The sequence below is a fragment of the Peromyscus eremicus genome, chromosome 19, assembly GCF_949786415.1.
Source record: "Peromyscus eremicus chromosome 19, PerEre_H2_v1, whole genome shotgun sequence".
Classification (NCBI taxonomy): domain Eukaryota; kingdom Metazoa; phylum Chordata; class Mammalia; order Rodentia; family Cricetidae; genus Peromyscus; species Peromyscus eremicus.
The window spans coordinates 72,761,669-72,786,607 of NC_081435.1; the positions used below are offsets into that span (position 1 = coordinate 72,761,669).

Sequence of the window (24,939 nt, forward strand, 5' to 3'; positions counted from 1 at the left end):
GGGAAAAGTTTGCGTTTATTTTCATTTTGGTAACACATCTGCCTCAAAATGTCAGCCTCTTCCTGATTCTCAGACTTTGATCAATGGGTTGGGGAAAGTATGTTGTTGGTGTCAAATGATGACAGAGCTCCAGAAGTGGAGAGGGATGGTGCCTTCTGCCCAAGGGTCCCTAGGGCCAGTTCCCCTTGGAGAGCTGAGTGAAGAATACAGTCAAGTTCAAGCACAGTCTACAGAGGTGGGCTGCACTAAAAACTGTGAGAAATTCTACACCTTATCTTTGGGGAATGTCAGTGGCGGTCCTTTTCATTTCTTCTTCCTCTTTCCTCTGGACAACTCATCATTACCTTCCTGCCAGTCCTCCAAGTATTTCATGGTCTCTCTTAAGTACTGTGCCCAAAGCCATACTGACAGTCTTTACTCTAAAATACTCCCAGCTCCATTAACTGATTCTCAAAGTAGTATCTATAAATTCTCTCCTTAGCCTGATGAATTCTTAGGATTCTTATATTCATATTTCTAATTCTTTCATATAAGCTATGCTGTCTCTGATTTCTAAGTCACTTGGACTCCACCATAGCACTGACATTTACCCTCTGCCTTCACTGTTAAATCACAAACTCCTGAGGACACTGTGGCCACTTTTGTTTATCTGCATATGCCTCCCAATGTACATATGTGATGTGGGGGGCACTAAATAATTATTAGAGAATTAACAAATGTGTCAGGGCATTATTATCATTTGTAAATCATTGTTTTTAAAGTAAAATATTAACTGCAATCAGGATTAAGTATTGTTGCTGACAAAATTAAGATAATTTGCACCAGTGGATGTAAGGAACATGGGTGGTGTAGGCCAGATTTTCAAAACTCTTCAGAGGAAACACATCTATAACTTTCTCCCAGATTAAGTCAATATAGTAAAAACATCAGAGGCCTTTTTTGACCTGAAAATGACACATGACCTACTAACACAGAGATTATTAGGGTCCTAGACTTTGTTCTTAAGGAATTGCTGCATATTAACTTTTCCCTAGTAAAGAGTAATCTGTGTGTTTCCTTCCATTTGGGATATTTAAAGACCAAACAATACAATGAGTGTATCAAAGAAACTGCAGGAACCTGGAGATATGTTTTTGTAATTATACAACTCTACAGGGGACTCTTAGAAAGTCAAGACACAGGTCTTGCATTTTGTATTTGTGATGATTTTCTTTTTTTTCCTTAAATCTAATAATTTAAAACATATTCAGAGTTGCCACCTGCTTTCTAATTCTTGGAAGACAGAAGAATTCTGCACAAAGTGAAGACCACCCTTGTAGCAGGAATCTTAAAAAGTCTTTATTAATAAAACAAACCTGGAGCCAGTTATTGGGGTGAACACTGGAAGATCAGAGAGACAGAACAAGCCACAGCTAACCTCACCTGGCCAACTTCTCAGCTGGTCTTGTTTCCTCAGCCTGGAAGCCTCTGTGTCCTCATAACTGAATGGCTCTCAGCTGAACTGTACTGCTTAAAACCTAAAAGCTTAACCAGCCAAATGCTTAACCAGCCAAATGCTTCTAGTTTCTGGTCCTCACGCCTTGTATAGCTTTCTGCCTTTTACCATCACTCCCTGGGATTAAAGGCTTGCTTTCTGGGATTAAAGGCATGAGTCACCATGCTTGGCTGTATCCTTGAACAGATGGATTTCTGCCTCTGGAATGCTAGATTAAAGGTGAGTGCCACCATTTTCTAGCCTTTGTATCTAGTGGCTGTTCTCTCTCTGACCCCAGATAAGTTTATTAGGGTGCACAATATTTTGGGGAACACAATACCACCACACACCCTTGCATGCTATTCTTGTGGACTGTTGAAAAAGTATGATTTCATTATTTTTTTTGGCAGAATAAGATTCCAGTGTGTGTGTGTGTGTGTGTGTGTGTGTGTGTGTGTGTGTATGTATACATATATATATGTATATATATATCTCACATGTTTATTTTTGGAAAGAACCATATTTTACATTTAGTATTGTCAATTGTATTCCTGATGATAACCATTGTGACTAGGGTGAGATGGAATTTCAAATCATTTTAATTTTTATTTTCCTAATGGATGAGGATATTGAGCACTTTGAAAATGTAATATATATAAGGGCTGTGTGATCAATTTGTTTTTTTTCATGCTTTTTGAGTGCTTCATACACGTGTACTGTATTTACACCGTTCTCCACACAACTTCTCCCATGCTCTCCACTCCCCTTCAAATTTATGACCTCTTCTTTCATTATTGTTGATGCATATAAAATCTTCTGAGTCCATATAGAGTATAGTTTTGTTCCAATGTACATGGATTTAGGGCTGATACTTGGAATTTGATCTATTTAATCTATTGGGAGTTTGTCCCTAGAGAAGACTGATTCTCCCATTAGTTGCTTACACAGCTTCCTCTAGAACTAGATGTTGGGCCTTGTGAGATTTCCTCATCTGTGTTGGCATGTCAAGTGGTCTTGCTACTATATTAGCCTGTTTTTTTTACAGTATATTTTGGGGGACTAATTTTTTTTGCTGTTCTTTATATATTCTAGATATGAAATCCCCAATTGAAGATGGAGAAGATTTTCTTGCATTCTGTGGGCTGTCTTTTCCTTCTGCTGACAGTTTCCCTTCCTATAGAGAAGATTTTGTATTTCATGTAATCCCATTAGTCAATTTTTTGAGGTACTGGAGTCCACTTTAGAAGGTTCTTGCCAATACCTGTATCTTGAAGTGTCTCCGACTCTATTTTCTCTAGCAGTTCCAGATTTTAAATGAAGACTTTTGATCCACTTTTCTCCCATCAAGTGAGAGCTATGAATCTATTGTCATTTTCCTGCACACAGGTTGGGAGCACCCAGCTTTACCAGCCCCATTAGATGAAGCCTTATTCCATTGGACACTTGGAATACTTGGTCAGAATGCAGGTGACTGTAGCTCTGTGGGTTGGTACCTGGATCTTTTACTCTGTTCTTGTCTCTTTTGTGATTGATATGCCTGTGTGTCAATGACATGATGACTTTGTCTTTGTGACTCTTTAATATAATTGAGGGTAGATAGATATTTAGATCCCTTGAGCAGTATTATTTCTGCTTATGTTTCAGGTGTTTGTTTTTCTGCTCTCATATGAATTTTAGGGCTTTTTTCTAGTTCTATAAAGAATGTAACTGGAATTTTGTGGGAATTACATTGATTGTGTAGATTAGTCTTGGTAATATATCTCTTTCACAAAATTAGTTCTGCCAATACAGAAGCATGAAAAGTATTTCCATTGTCTAGTATCTTATTCAATTTCTTTTTCAGTATTTTAAATTTTCATTGTAGGAGAAATTCACATTCTTGGTTAAGTTTATTCCGATGTACTTTTAAAAGAATTTTGATAGGACATTTTCTCCAATTTCTTTCTTGACATGTTAATGATTGATATACAGAAAAGCTGTTGATTTTGTGTCCTCCAACTTTCCTGAAAGTATCTGTCAGATCTAAAAGTGTGCTGGTGCCATATATAGTGTATTTTAAATATAACATCATGTCATCTGGAAATAGGAATAATCTTATTTCTTCCTTTCTGAGTCATATCCCTTTTATTTCTTTCTCTTGCCTTGTTGAGTTAGATAAGAATTTGAGCACTAAATTGAGTGAGCAGGAGAGGCCAGGCACCCTTGTCTCATTTCTGGATTTTAAAAGAAATGTTTTCAGACTTTTACCATTTAGTAAAAATACCTGGTTCTATGTTTATAAAACACAGCCTTTATTGTGCTGAGCAATAGCTCTTCTATTCCCAATTTATCTAGGCTTTTATTATGAGGGCACACTGAACTTTTCCAAATGCCTTTTCTATGTCTGTTGAGATGCTCAAGTGATTTCTGTCAGTCTGTCTACTTATGTGGACCCCTGGCATGAAACCAAATACATTGCAGTATATTATTTTCTTAACATGTTTTTACTCACTTTGCAAGTATTTTGTTGAGAACTTTAACACACATATTCATCAGAGAAATTGGTCTACAGTTTCCTTTTTATACTGTGCCCTTATGTAGTCTTGGAATCAGTGTAATTTTGGCTTTATATAATGAATTTGGTAGCATTGCTTCCCCTTCTGTTTGGTAGAATGATGTGAAAAGCATTGGATGTGTTTTCTTAAGTGTGGTAGAATTCAGCAGTGAATCTATCTGGTCCTGAACTCTTCTTTGTGGGGAGACTTACTCATTGCTTTGCTCTTGCTGCTTGGAATGGGTCTAGTTAAGTCACCAAATTTGAGTTTTCTAAATTGTATGACCTCCATAATGTATCTATTTCTTCTAGCTGTGTATAGGTTTTCAAATATTCTGGGTGACCTTCTAATTTCTACTGGAGTTTGTCATTATAATTCCCTTTGAACTTCTGGTTTTTATTAATTTTGATCTTATTGCACTTTCTTTTTATCAGTTTGAGTAAGAATCTTTCAATCTTGTTTATTTTTCAGATAATTTATCTTTATTTGATTCTACACATTGTTCTTTCCTTCTCCATTTCATTAATTTTTTTCTAATCTTTATTGAATTTTTTTTTGGTGTCTGGAATATTTGAATTTATCTTTTCCTTATCTTGAACTTGAGATGCATCATTTGGTTATTTAAGATCACTTTCACTTTTTACTTTTATATGTAAGAATGTATAACTATGAACTTTAAAAACCATTATAACTGGTAGATTGTAGTATTATTTTCTTTTGATTCTAGGATTTAAAAACATTTCTTCCCTGAATTCTTTAATGGTCCACTATTGTTTCTAAAGTGGATTGTTCAATCCCCAAATATTTGCATAATTTTTGTGGTTTCTTTTGAGATTGACTTCTATTTTTATTTTGCTGATGTATTACAAGGTACTAGGAATTATTTCACTTTATTTGTTAAGACTTGCTTTGTGGCTTATGAGCTGATTGATTTTAGAGAAGGTTCTGAGGGTTAAGAAGAATGTGTGCTCCATACATTTAGGATGCTCTATAGATGGCTGTTAGATCCAGTTGATATGTGACATTATTGATTTTTTGAATTGGAATTTTGAAGATCTATCTGTCACAATTAGCTTCAGCTGGCAACTTGATACAAACCTAGAGTCCCTTGGGAAGAGGGAATGTCAACAGCAGAACTACCTCCATTAGGTAGTAACTGTACTGTTACCATGCCTGTGAGGCATAGTCTTAATTGCTAATTGGTCTGAGAGATTCCAGCCCATTGCGCATGGTGCCATCCATAGGCATGTGGGCCTAGGTTATGTAAGAAAGAAGGCTTACTGTGAGATTGTGAGCACACCACTAAGCAGTATCTCTCCATGGTCTGTTTCAGTTCTTGCCTCTTGGTTCCTGCTTTGACTGGCACTCACTGATGAACTCTGACCTGGAAACAGAAGGTGACTGTATTCTCCCCCAATTGCTTCTGACCAGTGTTTACCACAATAACAGAAGTAAAACTAGAACGTTATTTAAAAATGGCAGTGGGATATTGAAGGGACACATTTGCACCATATCACAACTTACATTGCTTTGTATAAATTTTAGTCTTTATCTTAGGAGTTCAAGATTTGGTGCATAAATATTTACAGTTGTTACAGCTCCTTGGTGAGTTGTCCTCATTTTCTTATGTCATGCTCTTCTTTATCTCTTATGACTAGATCTCATTTGAAGTCTGTTTTAGAAGTCGTGAGACACACTATGGCAGGTTGTTTATGACTTCCATTTGCTTGGTATGTTGACTTCCGTCCTCTAGTGTCTAGGTTTTAGATGTGTTTCCCAGTGAGATGCATTTCTTGGAGAAAACTGATGATTGGTTCCTGCTTTTTAATCTAGCTTGTTAGTCTGCATCTTCTCGTTGAGGACATTTGCATTCAAGTTTGTTATTGACAAGGTTTTTCTATTTCCATGGTTTTATTAGTCATTCTGGATCATTGGATCTTTGATAGTTCTTTTCTCCCTCCCCTATCTGTATTAAGACTTGGCTGTTTTAGTATGTTGGATGGGATACATTCCTTCCTGGCTCTCCTCTGTTTATTTATTCATTAAATGTACTCTTTCCTGTTCTGCTGAATGAGATTGTAGTCACTGTTTTGTGTGTAGTATTCATTTATGTAATTTCTAGATCTGGCTTTGTTGTCATGGATTGTCTAGAAATGTTCTTGTTTCTCTATCAATATTCAAAAATAACTTTGCTGAGTACAATAATCTTTGTTAACAGTTATTTGCTTTCAAGTCTTTAAATATGTCTGTCATTTCATGTTTGCCTGTTTTTTTAATTACCTTTATTTTTTTCGAGATTTTAATACAACATATCACTTCACCCTTCCATTTCCTTTCTCCAAACTCTTCCATATACTCCTCCATGTTCTCATGTTCTCTTTCAAATTCATGACACTTTATTTCATCAGTTATTGTTACATTCATGTGTATGTGTATCTATATATCTATATAGATATCTATCATCTATCTATCTATAAAATCATGACTCTATTTCAGTAATTGTTACATTCATATATATGTGTATATCTATATAGATATTTAAACTATATCTATTGATCGATCTACCTATCGATCTATCTATCTATCCATCCATATTTAGATTTTATGTATCTAGTGGATTATATTTAGGAATACATATTTAAGAAAAATAGTCCTAAATATGAGCTGCTCAGCTTGTATCATGTTACTTCTCCATGTGTATTCTGGGCTGACCATCTGGAATTGGATAACTAATTAGTTGCTGCTTTGTGGTTGCTGATAGGATTTTTGATAATATCCTGATGTTTCTAAGTCTGAATGGGAGTAAGCGTTTTTCTCTCATATGTTTTAGTATTATTTCTTTATTTTCTGTTTTAATGTTTGTTTGTTTGTTCCACATATTGTCTGCTATATTGTGGAATGGTCCTTTTCCTGTTATTTGGGATTTTAATTCCTTGTGTGTTTTCATGTCTGTTTTTCTCTAAGTCTAAGAAAATTTCTGCCATAATTCCATATTTTATCTTGAATTCTTCTTTTATCTAATGGGTTTTTAGATTAGATTTATGGAATGTATTGCAGAGTCCTTTGAAGTTTTGGTTATATTTCCTTAGGTTTTGCTTTTGGTTTTTCATTTTACATGTGTGAATGTACTATTGCTTCAGTCTTATCTTCCATTCCTCAGTGAGATGTAAGTAAAACAAAATAGCCAAGTAATTTTAGTACAAAATTGTGAATAATAATAATGCAGTATAAAGGGCTGGAGAGATGGCTCAGTGGTTAAGAGCACTGGCTGCTCTTACAGAAGTCCTGAGTTCAATTACCAGCAACCACTTGGTGGTTCACAACCATCTATAGTGGGATCTGATGCTCTCTTTTGGCATAAAGTTGTACATGCAGATAGAGAACTCATATTCAATAAATAAATAAATAAATAAATAAATAAATAAATAAATAAATAACTCTTGTAAGAAATCTGTGTAAAACGCAATATAAAGTAAAATAAATAAATAAATAATAATGAAATAAAGCATTAATATGAATTAGAAGTTCTTATGCCCCTTCTTCATCATTAGGATGGGTGGTTTCTCCCTCTCCTTGAACTGTGAGTTGTTTCAGTCTCAATAGGTCAGGGCAGAGGCTCCTCATCTCAATATCCATGAGAGCTAAGAGGAATGGATCAATTATTCTTTAACATTTACTCAGAGGAAGACTTAGGTTCTGCTAAATTATCTCACCACTTTCATCCTACATGGGCAGGGAATCTGAGGAAAGAAAGAAAATAAGTGAGACTTAAAAGTATTTAGAGTGGACTTATAAAAATGGAGAGTAGAATGATGGGTATAAGAAGCTTGCAGCCTTGGGAAGGGTTAGGCAAAGTAGAAAGAATTTCACCTTGATGGGAGGAATAATTTCAAAGGCTCTAGGATGCACACTGTGCCCATAGTTAATAAGATACTACCTTGAAAATTGCTAAGAAAAAATAGATTTTATATATTCTCACAAAACATAATTACCTCAAGCTAACCACTCAACAGTCAGAATATTTCAAAGCAGAGTGCTATACACAGTATGAAAACAGCTAATTAAATTTCAAAGAGGTTGATCAGGGATATGTTTGGTTTTCTTGGGCTTAGAGAAAGACAGGATACTTGGAGCAACACCAGGATAACTATCTGGAGAAGGTGCACTTCTCCTGTCAGAGGGCTCCTGTTCTAAGCATCAGTTGGCCTGCCTTGGCATTCATTTGGAGAGTTCTCCTGCAATATGAGGACATACATGACATTAACAGGTGGTACCAGGTCCTGGTTAGAGACTTCTAAACAGTCAAGAATGTTCATGTAGTGGTATCAGCAAGACAAAAAGAACAACAAAGATCATGGCCCTCTGCATACTCTAAAACTTCTGAGATGTATGCAGGAGAGCTTCATGTTTTCCACGGCTGCATTATGATGGAGTAAGTAGTTGGTACCATGGGCTCTAAGAGGCTGATGCTGGTAGAAGTTGAAAAGGTCTTCAGTGATTCATCATTGTGGAAGATAATGAAGTGAGCCACGATTACTTCAGAACAGTAATTAATCGTTAAATGGTGTTGGATAAGATTCTACGTATCATTGTCTATAAGAGCCATGTGGGTGATAGTGCACAGTTGAACACAAGTTATCAGTGGGAAATCTGGAGCCAGGAGCCATAATTTACTCATAGTGAGAATCAAGGACTAACAGCCACATACAGTCCTTTCCTGAAGACAGCTCTTGTCCTTACTCCTAGCTGTCTCCTAACTCTAGAATACCGAATATCTAGATCCAGAAAAGTCAAGGTAGGAAGTAGTCAATGTCTCCACCAAAGGAAACCAAACACTTAGGAAGCAAAATTGACAAATGAGTTCTGTAATCAGCAGTGGATGCCATTATTGGATGTTATTAGAATCACATTGAATGCAACGAGAAGAGAAAATTAAAGTCACATCGTGTTAATATTTATCCCTATTATTGTTTTCCTCATGGCAACCTGCTTCCAACACAGCAGCTTAAAACTACAGCCACTCAAATATACCTAAGGGCTCGATGGGTGAATTATTCTGTTGGTGAATTCAGTTATTCTTTCCCATGGGGTATAAACAGCTGACTCATGCTGTTCCTCCTATGGACTGTGCTCAGGAGGGTCTGTAATGCTTCAACTACTTCCCATCATTGTGCTCCATCAGCTTGGTACCTGAGGGTAAGCAGATAGCTTTCATGGCACTTGAGAGCTCCCACAGATGACATGAGATGGGTCTAGTTGCAGTGTGTCATGAAGCTTACCTAGTGTGGAATCTCCCGGTATGAACCAATGGATTTTGCTTTACTCTGTGGCTATGTATGATATTTGGCTGTTGATGCTGCCAATGTCCTGGTCTTACCTTATATGTTGGTTACTAATGTCAAAACTAGTAACTATTGTGTATAGAAAGGACTTGAGACAGTCTAAGCTGATTTGTTTATCTTAGAGAAGAGAGTGCCCAGAAATGTTATGAATAAACACTCAAAACAAAGCAGCTAGGTAAAAGAGCAACAATGATGGCTAGGTTTTCTGGGGAAAGAAAAACATGTTTATGTGTTGTTAATGAGATGCAGGTAGGCACATGTTGTGGATGCAGACAGAGCACAGATTTCAAGGCTGGTAGTGGTCTGGCAGCTGCAAAGCCAGCATTGCTGTTTCAGGGATGCTAGCTAAATGCAGACCTCACTCCATCAATAAAGTAGACACAATAACAATATCTGAACACCTGTACTTATTGATCCCATATGCCCAAATATCTGAAGATAAAGTACCACTATAAAAAACAACCCATGGGTAACAATACTCAGGAAGAAGGCTAGAGGAATTTTTCAACTGTAAGGAGAAAAGAAAAAGACTTTACAGGTCCTCTTGGAGTGGCATCAATAATTTAAGTATTGGGATGATGTTCAATGACTATTTTTTTCTATAATTCACATCCTGAGCAGGATAAGGTAATAAAAGTTGGAGTGTCATATGAGAGCCTGATTGATTAGATCATAAATAGGAAGGAAGTATATAATATAGAAAAAAAGGATAGAAAGTGGTGAATAACTTACCTATGAGATTTCAAAGATATTATTGTTCAAATGGCACAGATGGTTTGGAGGCTTTGAATGGGATGTGAAGTGAAAAGACGGCATGTCAGGGTGGGGTCTGGGTATGGCACTAACTGAAACATCACATAGAGAGTTGAATGTCACACACCTGCTACAAATGTGACACCAGAGAACTGTGGGTTGTTTACAGTCTGGTGTTTAGATGTGGGATCACTGCAGCATGGGAATGCACAGAAATTGAACACCATCTGCACAGATTTATGAGGGTAGGCCATCCAGGAAGGGCTGGTTGCTGGGAGTGGTCTTGACATCTACCATTGAGCATGATGAGGCAGCAGGGATATGTATGCTACTGTTTCTGGTCTTCCGATAGAAGCCATTGATTTCATAGGGTCTAAAATAGTCTTTGAGAGCAGTACTGTTTCAGAAAGCATAAATGTAGAATAATCTGGGTGCCGAAAGGGAACTCAACCCTCAGTCCCAGAAACAATATCTCACTTTAGTGTGACTATTTGATGCCGTGATGTGCTGAATTTATTTTAAATTAATGAAAGTTATCACTGATCATAGGAAAATGAATTCACTCCCATTCCATGCTGCTAGGAACATCCAGTCATGAATGTGTCTCAGAGACTAGGAGATGAGATGAGTGATTTATGTGGAAGGCATTGCAGCTGATTCTTGGATGGCCCATTAGCTCTAACTCAAATTTTTGTGTTTTTCTTCATTCTCCAATTATCATTCCACAGAGAAGTTATTAGGTCTGATGCTAGTTTAATTAAAACACTTCCTTTAACCCATACCGAGTCCTTTTTGGCATCAATACTCTGACTTTTATCTGTGACCTCTCCTGTGTAGTGGGCTGATTGCAATTTAAATTATTTATGATATAAGGTTGTTTCTCAACATGTTTTCTTTCTTTTTTTTTTATACCCTGAATGCTACAAAGTAACTTTTGTATCATGGAATGTTGGCCTTTGAAACTGAATTCTTTTTGAATTAGTGCTAATGCATTTTATGAACTTGATGCTATTACACTCCATGAAGAATCTTTCCTTAGTCATCAATAAAATGAGCTGAACACGAGTCAAATGTGTTACTAGAGCAATCTTAAAACAGAAAACAAAAACAAAAATAACCAGCCAAACAATATACTGAGTTTTGATATGTATGTGCCAGTTAAATATATTTTAAGTAAATTGAATCCCCATGAATGAATAATCTCAAAAGGTACAGTACCTTTGCTAAGAGACTAAAATGGAAGAACCAAACGTGGAAGATGCAGGGGTTTCAATTTAAACTGTGATACTCTTTGGCAGTGGTTATCTTTGCAGACTTTAATACATGACTTCTTATCTGAGGTTCTCTTCCCTCTTTTTGTAAATAGTGGCAAAACACTGGGTCATGGAGCTGGTAACGCCTGCACAGCTGTTTCCCTGTCTGACTGTCCTATGTGCCTAGTGTGTGTGGTTACTGCAGGGATTTTAGGGTTGGCCTTTACATGTAGACTTCAGATCTAGGTAGAAAGCAGTGTATGGCATTCCTATGTAGACCAGGTAGGCTCAGGAGCATGCACATATGAATTATGGTTATTTGGACTTAGAGATGACTTATATATATAAAATTATAATGGAATATTGGCTCATTCAAAATTTACAAAGTCAAAAAATTTAATTTTTTTCAAGACAGTATTCTTGAAGTCTTATCTTAATATTTGGTGAATTTTAAAATACTTTCTTCTAAGCAAGTAATTGTTACCCATAAAGAAACATTCTTCAACAAAGAACATTTGTTTTCATTGGCCCTCAGAGTATGGATTTTTAGTATGATAATGAAAACAACATAGTAATAAAAAGTCAAAATAGAAACACTGATCTACAAAGAAATTTGCAACTATATTAAATGTATTACCTGTGGCATGAATCCTAATTGATCTTTTTATATTAAGAACATTTTTTTCATTAATTTTTACATACCAATCAAAGATTCCCCTCTTCCCTCCTCCCACCCTTCCAGCCTCCCTCTCCCAACCCATCCCCCTTCCCTTCTACAAGAAATATACCCATGGGGAGGTACATTTAGTAGAGGCAGGTCCAAGCCCCTCCCCCTGCCTCAAGGGTGTGCGAGGTGTCCCATCATAGGTAGTGGGCTCCAAAAAAGCCAACTCATCCACCAGAGATGGATTCTGATCCTACTGTCATGGGGCCCCTTAAGCAGATCAAGCTACACAACTGTCTCGCTATACAGAGAGCCTAGTCTACTCCCATGCAAGTTCCACAGCTGTTGATCTAAATTTCATGATTTCCCACTAGATTGGTTTGGTTGTCTTTGTAGGTTTCCCCATCATGATCTTGATGCCCTTGCTCATAGAATCCCTCTTCTCTCTCTTCAACTGAACTCCTGGAGCTCGGCCTGGTGTTTGGCTGTGGATCTTTGCATCTGTTAACATCAGTTACTAGAGAAAGGCTCTGTGGTGACAGTTAGGGTATTCACTAATCTGATTACTGGGGTAGGCCAGTTCAGGCACTCTCTCCACTATTGCTAGTAGTCTAAGCTGGGGTCATCCTTGTGGATTCCTGGTAACTTCCATAGCACCCATTTTCTCCCTATCTTCATAATGTCTACCTCTATCAAGGTATCTCTTTCACATTGCTCTCTCATTCCATCCCTGTTCCAGCTCGACCATTCTATTCCCTTGTGTTCTCATCCCCCATCCTCTATCCTCCATTGCCAACCCCTCATCCCCAGTTTACTAATTGGTCTTAATAAAATCCTGGAGCCAGATATCAGGGTACATGCTGAAAGATCAGAGAGACAAAGGAACAAGCCACAGTCACTTCTCACCTCACCGACTGACTCCTCAGCCAAAAGGGACTGACTCTTGTCTCCTCTTGCCTTACATTTCTTTTCTTTGCTCAGCCACATCACTTCCTGTCTCAACCTCCCTAGTTCTGGGATTAAAGGCATGTGTGCCTCCCACATACTGGGAGCAAAGTCATGAGATCTCAAGTGCTGGGATTAAAGGGGTGTGCCACCACTGCCTGGCCTCTATGGCTTACTAGTGGCTGTCTCTGATCTATGAGCAAGCTTTATTTGTTAGAGCATACACTAAATATCTCCACAATTACCAATTTTATGTTTGTAGCCACAAATGAGAACTTGAAAATATGAACTATGTAGAGTTACCTAGTTAGCAAAGGATAGGCTGGGTAAGAGCTTTACAATCTTCTATCTGCCAATCTGTAATAGGTAAAAACAGAGCAATAACATCCAAAGTTGTTTTCAAAATGTTTTAAGTCCTTTATTAAAATGTTCTGTCTGTGCATTTTAAAAGTAAATTTTTGGCCAGGCAGTGGTGGCTCACACCTTTAATCCCAGCACTTGGGAGGCAGAGGCAGGCGAATGTCTGTGAGTTCGAGACCAGCCTGTTCTACAGAGTGAGTTCCAGGAAAGGCACAAAGCTACACAGAGAAACCCTGTCTCAAAAAAACAAACAAACAAACAAAAAAAGTAAATTTTCTATAAGGCTTCAAAAACTAATTCATTTTGATTCATTTTTAAAACTTCTAATTTTAAATTTGTAAAATTTGTATAAGTTGAATGTCATAATTGCTTGGAACCTCCAATGTCTAGCAACTTGCAAAACTCATTCCACTTTTAGAAAATTTAAATCCAGGAAGATAATTTACAACAAAGCTAAGTGGTATAAATGTTTATTTTTGTATCACAACAGCTTATATTTTGCAATAATAGATTGTTTAAATCAAGTGTGCAACTGACTATAAATTTAGATTTTTCTCTAGTTTGGTTGATTGCCATAAATATATTTTTCAAATTTGTAAGGTATTTTAAAGTTCAGTATAAAACTATATAGTTCCATATTACTGTGTGATATTATTGCTATTCTGGGAAAGTGAATGATTTTACATAAAATGGGCCAGAGCCCTTAAATATCACAGTAATGACTGCTAATTAACTTTTAAAATAAATAAATAACTTTAAAATTTGTATCTGCTATTTAAGTCTTTTCTAATGGATGTTGAAATGAAGCAGTCATTTCTGAAGCCTCTCCCAATGGAAATCTGTAAACGCCAAATAGGACCTTGGTTTTTCTACATGCTCTATGACTGCCAGGTCTCCATCACTGGAAACGTTCTCTCCACCCTCACAGCATCTTCATGCAAGTTCCACAGAGCGATCAAAGTCTGAGGAAAAGCTGCCTGCTCCTGTGTTGTGGGAAGTTCCTCCAGGGGAGCCTGGTTGTTCCAGTCATGTGTGTTTCTCCTACTCTGGTTACCACTGTTATACCCCTGCCGGGCCTTGTCTTCTTCCTTTGAGTGTTTCTTTCTGTTGGATATGATAGAAATCATCAAGCAATTGATTTAAATGCCTTGTAAAATTGAAAGAAACTCTTATTAAATGCCTTGGATTAGGCCTGCCTTTTCTATGTTGTTCTAGCTCTAAAAATCAGAAAGGTGGGTGAGTATAACATGGATGCTCCCCATGAGAGTGGGTGGGTGCTGAGTTGTGCCTAGGATTCCTGGTAGAGTTTCAGTCCTGCCTGGTATCTGTCATTTGCTTGTTTTTTTGTGGTCTATTTTTAGGATTCTGTTCTAACATTGCTCACTTAGTAGGGATGAGTTTGATTAGTGTGACATCACAAAACCTCTTAAATCCCTTTTCAGTGGTTGCTCCTAAATTGTCAACTTTAAGAAAGCAGGAAAATGTGATGACTGAACCTGTGGATGACCCAGGCATCCTAGCTTCCCTGGAGACCTCCTGTAACATGGGTTACGTGGCATAATATGACATCAGTGAACATAGGACAAGAGACCAGATGAATGAATGTCAGCCAGTGCTTTGTGATGAATGAAACTTCATTAATGTGAGTCTTAGGATTCAAGTAAAATATGTAGAGGTTTATGGCTTCTTTCTTGTGCCTTAGCAAGTAAACTTGGCTCTCTGAACTGTGAATGATAGATACATCATGTCAATTTCACTGTTTCCAAATCAGAAAAATATGGGTGTCCAAGGGCACAGAAAGAAGCTGAGAATTTAGTGGGAATGCTGGAGACAGCTGGAGAGAGAACAGTGGAGATCACTTCAAAAGTGGGAAAAAGAAAAGAAAACAGAGTTGCAAATTCTCTTCTGCTTTTCAGCCACTGGAAATTCAGTATCATTTTTAGGTAGCCTGGAGCAAAGAACCGACAGACATTTAAATTAAAAATCTGCAACATGCCTGAACCATCACACTTTTAAAGCCAGTGCTGCTGTGGTGTTCTTATTTTTTAAAATTTAAATGTGTCTCAAACATTGTTAAAGTAGGGAACCATGGTTTTAAAAATGAACAAGGCAGATGTTTTATTAGGGCTACAAAATTTACTATAAACTCCTTTTGACTGCTGTTTCAAATACTATCCAGCTTCCTAGCCAAAAAAGAGATTCTAAAATATAATATTCCCAAAGGAACAACATGGGGAATTGTGCTTAATTCATGTGTGGTTTCAAAGGCAGCAGATATAATGCAAACTGTATCAATGGCCAAGATGAAACATGACTGTCTGAATACTTACAAAGTGTCTACAGTGAATGCATTGATAACACAATTGGGAAATATATACTTACTTTGTGAATGATAATTTATAAAGTACAAACCAATATTTTGGATATAAGCTATTTAATGATGTAAATTGTGTAATATATATGCAAAAAATTTTCTAGCCTCAAATTGGATGTTTAAATAAGTACTTTTTTTACTTTTGATACATCTAAATTGCCATTATAAAATAGATTGTCTTTATTCAAAGCTATTTTCATGCTAATTAGTATTTTTTCATTCTTTCAATATGCATATATTAACATAGTATCTGTTATATATCTCTAAGCTGTATGTGAAGATACTTTACAAGCTAAGAATAGCCAGTCAGTATTCTAGTATGGAGAGTGGAGGGAGTTAATGGGCCTTCCTGTCTAACCTAAGAGCTGTGGGAAGTTGATGCCTTCTTGGAGGCAAAGAGTCAGTTTTCTTAAATTGTGTGGCCCCTGGTAAGCAAACCATGCTTCAATGGATAGACCCACAACCAGGAGTTTACTCTCAGAAAAATTGGTCTCAATAGGTTATTAAAAATAATAGACCAAAAAGGTATGAAGTGGATGGGGTAGGAATGGATCTGTGAGGAGTTGGGGGAGAAGTAGAGGATGAATATGATCAAAATACATATTATGAAATTCTTAAATTACTCATAAAATAAATTAAAAGCTTAAAAAGTTATTAAGAGTAATTTTCTAATTTAGAATCAAAGGAAGGGTTGTTTAATATCTGTTAAGTGCAATTTTGGAGTCTGGGATATAGCTTAGCTATGTACTGTTCACCTGATATCAACAGGACCCTGGGCATCATCCCAACCACCACCACTACCACACACACACACATAAATATTGTTATTTCTATCAGACTTTGTTATATAAATAATATGTACTCAGTTAACAGTTGATTTCAGTTACTTGCATATTAATAATGGTATTTATTAACAATCTGGAGAAATTGATCCTTGTGTAAAATGATATATATAACATTCCTCTGCAATTCGGGCAGATGTAAAATTATATATGAAAATCTGAATCTTGTTTCCTTAATTCTGTAAAATAATATATTTTATTTATTATCTATTTATTTCTATGTGTGTGGGAGCTTTGTTTGCATGTATGCTTATGTATCACGTGCATACTTTGTGTGTGTGGAGATCAGAAAGGGATGATGTCTCTCCTAGAACTGGAGTTATAGACAGTTGTGAGCCACCATGTAGGTGCTAGGGGAAAACACGGATCTTCTAGTGTTTTACCTTCTCTGCAGCTCCACACACCTGTATTTTTAAATGAATGGAAAATGTCCAGGCACAATAAATGGATACCAGGGCTTAGATACAGAGCTTGGTGTGCAGATGGTACCTTGAGTGACTCAGCTGTGTATATGCGTCACCATACCCTCTGGCTGGCACTTCCTACTCCAAGTGGTCTCTTTCCTGTGAAGAATTTGGTTTCATCCCAGCAGCTGTTCATTCTCTTGAGGTAGACATGTGAGAGTACCCGAACGGTGTCAAAAGCTAGCTATAAAAACTCAAATTAGAAGTGTGAGCACATACTCCAGTGGTAGAGAAGTCCCCAATGTACCATGAAAGTGTCTGACTACCTCTTTCCTTTGTGTGCCTTAGGGGAAGGCATGCTCCATTCATCTGATTATTCCTGTGGCTTGGGCAAGTCCAGATGAGGATGCAACTACATCTGTATTTATGCTGGTTGCTGCTCCTGGATTGGTCTCTACAACAAACCCCACCACTATTCCTAATAATCCTTAATTTTCAGGGTGTTGATAAAATGTAATCTATCATGATATGATCAATCTTTAGTAAATTTTATATTTAAGATTTAATATTTGATGTATACTTTATATTGTTTTGTTTTATTTTCATTTTATACACTTTTAATAGAAGTGCTAGTCTTCTTCAGACATTTGGAGGTTCCATTGGGTTATGTAGCGAGAGCTTTGAAGACTTTTTTTCAGCATTGAGGATAAATATTAGACAAGAGATGGGTGTTGTTGGTTGTTTTTGCTTTTTTGGGGGGCCCACCACCCAGCTCCCAAATAAGTCACACATGGAACTTATTCTTAATTATAAATGCCCGGCCTTAGCTTGGCTTGTTTCTTGCCAACTTTTCTTAATTTTAAATTATCCCATATACCTTTAGCCTCTGGGCTTTTCCTTTTCTTACTTCTGTATCTCTTACTTTCACTCTTACTCCATGGCTGGTTGTGTGGCTGTGTGGCTGTGTGGCTGGTTCTTAGCACTCCCCTCTCCTTGTTCTCTTACTCCTCCTCCTTCCAGATTTCTCCTATTTATTGTCTCTACCTGCCAGCCCTACCTGTCCTTTCTTCTGCCTCCCTCTTGGCCATTCAGCTCTTTATTAGACCATCAGGTGTTTTAGACAGGCAAAGTAACACAGCTTCACAGAATTAAACAAATGCAACACATCTTTGCATCATTAAAGCAAATGTTCCACAGCATAAACAAATTAACACATCTTAGAATAATTCTACAATAGACGGGACAACTATGTTCTGATTTGGGACACAGTGTTAGGCAAACTACATGGCAATTTTGCTCCTTATACCAGTCCTGTGGATCAGGCACATTCACCTCCACTTTTATGAGATGAGAGGCAGAGATATCAAAGAACAAATGCAACAGCTAGGGGATACGTGTTAGCGGCACTTGAGTGGCAGTGCTGGGGTTTGGACTAGTTTTCTCTGACTGCAGGGCCTAAAGGATTTTACTATTTCCTTTATTGTACTGCTTAGGAAGTAGTTGATGCAGTCAAAGACAATTTTAGTGTACTCCGGTAATTTTTTATGAGCTTTTGTCTTGTTATAAATTTCTAAACCTGAATTTCCATTGTGCATCTGAACTAAGGGATGCTTTCTACACACTTAAACATAGATTCCTGTTAAATGCTGTTTGCTCTCATTTTTGTTATTTGAAGTGACTTGTGAATATATGTGTATGTGCATGTGCGTGTGTGTGCCTGTGTGTATGTGTATGTATGCACGGATGTGCATGTACATGAATGGTGGAGACATTTTGAATATCTTTGCATTCCTATTGTGAGAGAGACAAAAGGTATGGAGGGGCAAACTGCCACAATCTGACTGAGAGTCATTAGCACTTTTTTGCTCTTGTCCCATGAAGCTTGGTTCTGAAAACTGATTTGGGAGGCCATGGAAGGACAGCCACAGAAACAAATGTACATAAAACCAGGGGTCACAAGGAAAGTGTGCACTGTATTGGAGTAGCTTCAGCTACTGCAGAACAACTCAGAAATGCCAATGTGTTTATTACCTACAGCACAGAGGGAGGGTTAGCGAGTCTAGGTAGGAGGTGTCTGAAGATCAGCAGTCTCAGGCTGTAAACACTCAAGAAGCTGAAGCTGCTACTTTTTCATACACTGCCCACCCATTTGTAAACACTTGGGTCAAAAAGGCTTTGTTTTTTTTATGAATGTGACCCTGAGGAAAAGACCCATGGAGCTGAGGCATTGGTCATTGACATGGCTGTGCTCATGTCAACAATACACATTCATTCTGGATTTGATCTCCTCTTTGCATAGTCACTAAAGGGTCTTTCTATTCCATACATTAACTCAGGGCTTCTTCAGCTCCTGACATTTATTCATGACTTTGAGTTGACAACCTCATCTTGTCTCATGCAGTGTGATGTCTCCATGTAGTGTGGCTCCTGAATATATCTTCCTTGATGTAATATACCTGCTGAAGTGTCTCTCTCATTTCTGATGCCTAAGCTGATATGGTTGGTAGGTCTAGCACTGGCTGGGCCTCTCTCTCTCTCTCTCAAGAAGTTGTCCTCCATACTTGATATCCAAAAATTGAGAGGCAGTTTGGAAAGGCAGCAAGTCTATAAACTGAAAGATACTTATTATGTTAGAGGCTTGAGTGTTAGACCACTATTTCTGCCATATTCTTCTAATCTCAGGAGCAGCTGACAATCTAGAAATGTGACAACACACCTTCCTAGAAGTAATTGCAGAGAACATGTCATCATGTATAATCTACCACGAATATAAAATCTGATAATCAATGAATGTTTTAGTTCCCCAGTAACTCAAAAGATGGCATTGTTTCTACAAAATCTCACACTGTCCCATCCCCAGTGCTGTTTGCACATTTTTACTTGTTTTAGTGTGTGTGATTTTTTTCAGGTGACCTCTACCTACATAAGAAACTATTTAGAGGACTTGTCCAGTACTGAGTGTTCAGCTGAATGCAGAAAGGATCCAATTTTGACATTGTTTGTTGAGAGTAGATGTTATACTTCCTCCTTTTATATAAAGAAGGCAACTGATACATCAGCTGTGGTATGGAACTTTTTCTGTTTACCTTGATATTTGATAAATAAGAAGCATATTATTTATTTATATCACTACAAAATGCAAAATTTATGAATCCTAGCACTGCCTTTTTTTTTCTTTGCTAAACCAGGTAAACAAGTGATGTCTAATTTTAGATACAGTTCCAGTATGAACCTTGGATGCTATCAAAGAGATTATTACTCTATAGTCAGCACCTAATGCAATATGTGAAGTCTGCAGCAGAGGAACTAGGGAAGAATGACACTAAGAAATCAATATTTTTCAATGCAGCTGATTAAAAGCAAAATATTGAATTAGATGACAAAAAGCAAAATATTGAATTAGATGACAAAATGCTTCCTAGGCATTTTTCTGCTCCTGGTAGGATGATCACACTCCAGTGGATGGCTGCAAATCCATGAGTACTCTTCTATTGCTATGATGAAACGCCATGACCAAGGCAACTTACAAAAAGAAGCGTTTAATTAGGGGCTGGCTTCCAGTTCCAGAGGATGAATCCAAGGTCATCATTGTAGGGAACATGGCAGCAGGCAGACAGGAACAATAGTTTAGAGACTATACTTTGAGGAAACAACTATGAGTCAAGGAGAAAGTCAGTTGGAAAGGCATGAGCTTTTGAAACCTCAAAGCCCCCCCCCCCCCCGCCAGTGACACACTTTCTCCAACAAGGCTGTGCTTCCCAATCCTTTCCAAACAGATCCATTAACTGAGAACCAAACATTCAAATATGAGTCTATGGGGGCCATTCTCATTCAACCACCACACCTGATGGCTGCCAAATGTGGACCCAGGAAGCATGCAGCCTTAAAATGGCAGTCATCATGGCTTAAAAAAAAAACACTAAAATCCTCTTCAAACACTGTCATAAAATGGCCTAGGATGAAATGTCTCAACCAGGAAGAAATCTAAGCAGTAGCTGCTCTACTCTACTGAAAATGCCACAGGAAACCTGGTTGTGCTTCCTGATCCATAGCCACAAACATACAGGAAGGTAGAGAGGTAGGTAGACAGGTAGGTAGATAGGTAGATAGGTAGGTAGAGATATTTTTATCTTTTGAGATCATAATATAATTCATCCTTTTCTTCTTTCCTCACTTTAAACCTTCCCATGTACCCTTCCTTGTTCTTTTCTATGATTGTTCACACACACACACACACACACACACACACACACACAACTGTCAAAGGTGCAGAGAATCTGAGACTAGAGAATGCTCAGTCCTAAAGGGCACATACGTATGACATATTCCCTCCCAATCCTCAGTGATCATTGCAAAGAGTGGCCAGAGAGGGTGAAGGAGCCAGAGGTGGTAGATGAATACAAGGAAGCATTATCTTTGGACACAGCAATGAAACTGCATTTATGATTACAAAATGGTTGTAGCAGAATGAAAAAGACCCCTTCTAGCCCAAGGGTGACCAAGTCCAAGTATGGAGATGGCAGTTAGTCACAAAAATACTCCCTGAAGCTGTGGAGCTGTTGGTCATTGATAGTTGCTGAGGGAAGGAGAAATCGTTTTCTCTAAGTGTCGCTCCTTGTAAAGCAACCATGTTCCAGTGCAAGACCACACACAGAAGAACACTTTGGAAGTGCAGATTAGTCTTGTAGTTTCAAACAAACAAACAAAAAGCAGGACACAAAATAGGGTGGGAAGGAAGAGAGGTATAGATCTGGGAAGTGTTTGGGAAGCACTGTGAATGTGATCAAAACATGTATAAAACTTTAGAAGAACTAATAAAAATTAAAAAATAGAAATACGAAATCAAAATGGAGTGTACTTCCAGGGAGCCATGGAAACCTGAGATAATTTATACCATACACTTTATTTTGGAGAGTCACCGATAGGCCAATAATCTTTCTGGGCTGTCATTTTGTCCTTTGTAGTTTTATAAGCAAAATTTCAAGCCTTTTTTGATGGCTTGTTTACAAATTAGAAATTTCAAAAACATAAATAGCTTTGAAAATGAATAACAAAATAAATACTATGCATACTCATATTTTATGTGTATAAAAATTTACAATGCAGATTTATAGATCTTCATTTTGTGGGTATTTAAGTAGTGTGCAATGCATGTTACTCATACCAAAGATTTGCAATACATTAAAACCTTTGTGACTCACTCAAAGTAGTGAAGAAAATTCTTCCATCTAGCTGGGTGGTGGTGGCACATGCCTTTAATCCCAGCACTAAGGAGGCATAGGCAACCGGATCTCTGTATCTCTGTGAGTTCAAGGCCTGCCTGGGCTACAGAGTGAGTTCTAGGAATGCCTCCAAAGCTACACAGAAAAATCTTGTCTGAAAAAACTGAAAATAAAAATAAAAATAAACACCAAGTAAAACATTAGCTATGTCAATTATGAAGTAAAGAAAGTAGAATTTCTGTTACACATTTAAAAAGAATACTTCTTCTCAAGAAGAATTATGGCACTAATGCAAGAGTACATCACATGCAGTCAGTGAACAACTGATGCAGACCACTCTCTGGACCTTAATGAGCTCTGAAGGAGGAAGATGGTGTAGATATGAATCAGAGAAAAGCAAGCTGCTGTGGAGATCACTCAGTGAATAAAATGCTTGCTGCCCAAGCATAAGGCCCTGAATTTGGATCCCCAGTAGCCATTTAAAATCCATGTGTGGCAGTATGTGTCTGTAACTTCTACAATAGGAAACAGAGATGGGAAGATCTTAGAAGCTCTCTGTCCAGCCAATCTTGCTAATCCAGAAAACTCCAGGTTCAGCAAGAGACCCCCATCTCGAAAATAATGTAGAGAAATCATTGAGAAACTCATTCATACATAAGTCTCTGCCTCCCCCCCAAGGCCTGCATGGGGAAAGTGTTCCGCAATACATATACACAGCCATATATACACAAACACGCACACACATATATGCACACATACATTAAGCATTTCAGTTTATCTACCTATCATCTATCATCTATCTTCTATCAATCATCTATCTATCATCTATTTATCTATCTATTGAATCATTTGATATCTTCAAATAGGTGTGAATATGATGGAGAAATTTGTAATGAATATAAAACTTGTAGGAAGCTGAGGGGAAATGTTTTAGAAGTCAGTTATTGTTAAATTAGAAGTTTGAGCTAAAATAACTCAAAGAAAATTTTAGAACATGACTAAATAAGCATAAAATAATCAAATATGTTTTTTTCCTCAAGGTCACATTGATATAAAATTGCTCTCTTTATCATCATATATGATCTTTATTAACACCTCTCAACCTATATGTTTATATTTGGCCTCTTTAGATTTAATCTTTGACTATGAAGTAGTAGGAAGTTATCATTATCTTTAGATAATTACTTTTAGCTGGAAACATGGAGGGATTTTTTTTTTTTTTTTTTGGATCTCAGAGAGGTTAGTGCTTTTTGGGCCACCAACTGAGCCGAGCCATATTATTGAATTGCTAGGGTTGAATTATACCCCCCACCAAGGAGATCAGTGGAACTTTGCCTTCTCTGCCCTGCAGGTGTAACAGGAAACAGGTCATGCAGTTTTAACTAGTTAGAATTTGATTATTTCACATGCCCCCATGATAAACATGGCCTGTGATGGCAGACACACACAGAGGAAGGGCCACTAGTCAAGAGCACAGTCTGGAGTGATGCACTTGCAAGCCAAGAGATACTGAGGAGAGTGGGAACTGTAAGAAGCTAGAGGAAGCGAGGGGAGAGCCTCTTCTCCATCTTCTGCAAGGAGTGTGGCCCTGCACCATCTTGAATGTGGACCACAAGACTGAATTTCTGTATTTTCATGTAGCCCAGCTGAAAACTGATGCCTCAGCAACAGTGAAGGCTATTATAACAGGGATGTGAGCCAAGGTCACCAATTAGCTTTATCTTCTCTTAAATATTGTTTTTATAATAAAGTTATAAGAGGTTCAATGATATAGTATAATTAAGAGAGTTGGCCTAAAGCAATTTTAGTTTCTGCTACCAAAGTGACTTTTGTAGGTCAAATAGAACTGCAAAGGTCAGTCATCAGGGAGTCAAGGTTAAAATAATGAGGAGAGAGAGGATGAGAAAGGAGTAATAATTGAATGTACTTTGTACAATGCTTTCTTCATCTTCCCATTACTTTTGTATGTAGTACTTAGTTGAGTGTAGGAAATACACTGAGTTCAACAGATATGTTTTTCTGAATGAAAATAGCCAAAGGTTTAATCCAAGGGTAATTAAGTAAGCACATATTCCTTACATTCTCAATAAGTTGGGCTAATGAATATTGTCATTTTGTGGAATGAGATCATTTAAAATTTACTCAGCACTTATTAATAATATATATTGCAATGAGCTGTAGTCATTATAATGTACAATAGATCTACTATTTTAAAGTTTGTATCCAGTGGCCAGCATCTTTTCAGCATTAAATTCTTCCTCAACTCTGTGGATTACCATTTTAATCTTCATGTCTATAAGCTCAAAATTTTAGAGCTTTTATGTTTTGTTTATGCAGCTTAAAGAAATATGTCTCAGGTTCATTTACACAGTATCAAATGTCGGTATTGTATTTTTAAAAAAATTTAAAGATTTTAAAAATTATTTTTATGTGAATTAGTGTTATTATCCTTGTATGCATGCAAATGTGCCGCATATGTGCCTGGTGCCAACAGAGGTTGGAAGAGGGTATGAGATCCCTTGGAACTATAGTTAAGGGTATTTGTGAGCCATTGTACCGGGGCTGGGACCCATACTCTGGCCTTCTGCAATAGCAACAAGTGATCTTAACTGCTTAGCCCCAGAATTCTCTTCTTTTCAAAGTTGAATATTCTTCTAGTCTCTCTATGCCAGTTTATTTATCATTCATCCTTCAATTGATGCTTATTTTGATTCCCTGTCTTGGCTACCATGAATAATGGTACAATGCATACCAAAGTGCGGATACCTTTTT

At 37.4% G+C, this 24,939-nt stretch overlaps 1 long non-coding RNA gene across 1 annotated transcript in view; it reads left to right on the plus strand.

Moving 5' to 3' along the window:
* The window catches only part of LOC131896181 (uncharacterized), a 33,547-nt gene extending 16,036 nt beyond the window's left edge, over positions 1–17,511 (plus strand). The window contains exons 2-3 of the long non-coding RNA XR_009375374.1: positions 14,768–14,967; positions 17,294–17,511. This is a non-coding gene — a long non-coding RNA (uncharacterized LOC131896181). The remainder of the gene's footprint in view (positions 1–14,767; positions 14,968–17,293) is intronic.
* The last annotated feature ends 7,428 nt before the right edge of the window (positions 17,512–24,939 follow it).